Here is a 3,989-nt window from a genome sequence, read left to right as displayed (position 1 = left end):
ATTCCTACGAATCTGTCTTGTGTATATATTCTTCTCTCTTTCTGATAGTTCTTGGTTTCCACTGGGGATCCACGTTGTTCTGAGGAAACTAGCTTTTCCTTGAGCTCCAGGTATGGAGCCCATGACCCAGGCTGAGCAAATCAGAGTATTCTGTATCCTCGATGAGGGTTATCTCTATGACCTAAGCTAGTGCACTCAGTGAATTTCAGGAGATTTTTCTGGGAAAGTGGGGATTAGAACTCTCTTCCTCAGGATTGTGTGATATGAGGATATGAATCATAGAACTACAGCAACTATTTTTTTCCTTCCATAAGGGAAGTTAGCCTGAGGATAAAGTCACTACAGTGAGGAGGGGCAGAACAAACCAAATTTCAGAGAACTGATACTGAACCCCTGACCATATCATGGACTCTGGATTGGGCTGCACCTGAAGCCCTCCTATCATTGGACTTCAGTTATGGGAGCATAAGTTCTTCTTTTAGATTTCTGACTTTTCTGTTATTGCAAAATGAAGAGTACTAGTTAATGCAATTGTGAAGATAGCTGGTGACAACAACTAATGGAAAGAGCATTCCTTTAAAGGAAATGGCATGAACAAACCTTCAGAGGCCAGAGAACAGACAGCATGTGGTTTAGTCTTTGGGAACTTAGTTTTTCTTAAGTTACAAGGGACCTTATTCTTGTTAAAGAGGAGTAGAACCTTGGACTGAAGACTTGCCTATCACAGTATATTTCCTTATAGGAAGATCTTTTTTTAAAAAAAGATTGATGTATTTATTTTAGTAAGAGAGAGAGAGCATATGAGTGCAAGTGGGGGCAGGGGCAAAGGGAGAGGGAGAGAGAATCCTTAAGCAGACTCCCCACTTAGCATGGAGCCTGACATAAGGCTGGATCCCAGGATCCTGAGATAATGACCTGAGGTGAAAGCAAGAGTCAGACCTTAACTGACTGAGCCACCCAGGCGCCCCTCCTTATAGGAAGATCTTACCTGGTGCTGGGAAAATGTAAAGGAGCCAAGAAGAACCTGGTGGGGGAGTGGGGAAATGAATTGTCCTGGCAAATAGATGAAGCTCATTTCATTCTCTTGTGGAATGTTATTAGGCATTGGTTACAGTTCAGTCCTGGGACAAAGAGAAACATTTGCTCCTGAGTAAGAGCAACCTTAACTCATACTAATGAAAGTGACAACTTTTTATCAGAAATTCTGATTGCAGTTTGTCTATCTACAGGAAAAAGTCCTGTTTTGTAACCTCCTGAAAGAGTACAACTTTGGAGCCACTGATCTCTAATCTGGTTGGAACTATGAGCCAGGACAACTGCAGGATGTGGGTGACTGTGCAAGATCCCTATTGCCACTAAACTGCCCTGCATAATTGGGGAAGATTGCCTTTGGAAATATTTGACTTGGGGAATTTCAACAACAATCTCTGATTCTTAGAGAGGCAGTATATTGTAGTACTTAAACACTACGCTCCAAGGTCAGATTGCTTGAGTTTGAATCCTGGCTCAAGCATGATCCTAAAATCCCATTTAATCTATAAAATAACTCTATGTGGTATTAGTATTCTCATTGTAGAGATTAAAAAGTGAGGTTTGAAAATTTTGTGGTTACCAAATTCATACAACTAGTTAGTGGCAGAGATAGGATGTAAACCAGGGTCAATCTGGCTTCACAGTCTTTATTTTTACCCCTCAACTACCTTTTATCACTTCTGTTAGGAGATGCCACCCATAAGCTCACTGTTGCAGGGAGAATACCTTTTTCTGATTTTTCTAGAGAAAGGAATGGGAGCCTGAAAGGTTGGGTCATTTCTCAAGCAGATAAGAGTTGGGGAAACAATTACCAGTTTCTCCACTTTCTGCGTCTCTCACCTCTATTCTATTCCATACACTACTGCCAGGAAACTCTATGTAATACGCAGCTCCAGTCATGCAATCACTGGGCATTAACATCTCCAAAATCTTATCATTATTGGGGCACCTGGGTGGCTCAGTTGGTTAGGCATCTGCTGTCAGCTCAGATCATGATCCCAGGGTCCTGGGATCGAGCCCCATGTCTGAGCTCCCTACTATGTGGGGAGCCTGCTTCTGCTTCTCCCTCTCCCTTTGCCCCTCCCTACCCCTGCCTGCTTGTGCTCTCTCTCTCTCAAATAAATAAATAAGATCTTTTAAAAAAATCTTCCCATTATCTACAAATCAAACTCTGACTGCATATTTCCATTCTTTCCCTCCATAGAAATAAAATAAAATTATGGTCCAACTCTTCAAATTTTAAATAACACTATAGACTTCTACTTTCAACTATAATACAGTAGATCACAGCAGAAGGACTAGAAAGGTTGGAAGACATTGAGAGCTCCTAAGGCAACCAGGATTTGAGGAGACAAAGTCCCAAGGAAGACGGAATCATGCAAGGTCAGTTGACATTTTGAGTGACTTTCTAATCTCAGGTTGTTTTTCAATTTTGGATTTGAGACAAAAAGCCCAGGTGGGAGGCATCTACCAAGAGGCAGAGAAACCGTAGAAGTTTTGATAGTCTTGTAGGGCTGGTGAGACAAAAAGCTGATGCTTAAAGAACTAAGAAAACAATGAGAAGAGACGGCTGAAGAACTAATCCCAACACTCCATTGGATTCCCCACCCCTCACAATTTGCCAAATTCTGAAACTGCTTATGGTAAGAGATGAATAAACCTAGGCTCTGAAAAGCAGAATGGAATGTTGTTAGTGTCATAATGCTAAAGGGCAAAGGATTAGGATCCAGGACCAAGCAGGTAGAAAAATACTCAATAAACATCTGAAGCCTTTTTTTTTTTTAAGATTTTATTTATTCATTCATAAGAGACAGAGAGAGAGAGAGAGGCAGAGGGAGAAGCAGGCTCCTGAGGAGCAGGGAGCCCGATGTGGGACTCGATCCCAGGACCCTGGGATCATGACCTGAGCCGAAGGCAGACACTTAACCATCTGAGCCACCCAGGCGCCCCATCTGAAGCCTTTATTGGGAATTCCAGAAGGTGGAGTTTACCCAAAATGGTGAATTCTTGCCATAACTGCAAATCTACTTCAAATCAGCTAAGTACTTGATTGGTGGAAGTTGATAGCCCCTCATCTGTCTGACTCACAAAGGAAAGAGTGAAGCTTTTCAAGAGGAAGAGAACATTATTCAATGTTTTGACAGCTTTTCATACAACTTCAATAAAACATTACTAGGACCAAATGACAAAAACCTCGAAAAAAACTAGACAATAGAAAATATGTATGGAGGCAGTAAATAGGTCTAAAAACTGTATAATTGGAGTGCCAGAATGAGAGAAGAGAGAATGAACCAAAGCAACACTGAAGAGGTAATGGGCAAGAATTTTCCAGAATGGATGAAACCCACAGTTTCAGTGATTCCTGCAAATTCTGAGAAGAAAGAATCGGAAGAAAACCACACCTAGGCTTTCACTGTTACACTCTGAAAAACAAAAAATCAAAGGCAAGAGACAGAGAGAAAATCTTAAAAGTAAGCAGAGAAAAAAATTAGTTCCATGACTTTTCTTAAGAAATAATGGAAGCCAGAGACTTTGGAATGGAATAGCTTCTATAAAGTTCTGAAAAAGTCTTCCAAATTAAAATTCTGTACCCATCAAAAATATCCTTCAAATGTTAAGGCCAAATAATGACTTTCCAAACAAACAAAAATAACTAGAATGAGCTACTAACAGACTAAGGAAGAAGAAAAACTATCCTAGTTTGGAAAGGACCTTAAAAGACTATCTGGACCTTTCCTCTGTCTCTGGGAGCACAAAATGCCCTGCTCTTGAGGTGCTCAGAACCTAGTGGTAATCTGTATAAAGTCTGCACATTGCCTGACACAGGGTGCCCACTCAGTAAATGAAAGGGATTAATTACACTATCACTAGATTTCATCTAAAATCTTTACCTTTCTGTTCTTGTTGGATGAAGGACAACAAAAAGGTTTCTTTGTTCAGACAAATAAAGTCTTAGA

Source organism: Neomonachus schauinslandi, chromosome 11 (assembly GCF_002201575.2).
Source record: "Neomonachus schauinslandi chromosome 11, ASM220157v2, whole genome shotgun sequence".
NCBI lineage: Eukaryota > Metazoa > Chordata > Mammalia > Carnivora > Phocidae > Neomonachus > Neomonachus schauinslandi.
This window is presented reverse-complemented; position numbering follows the sequence as displayed.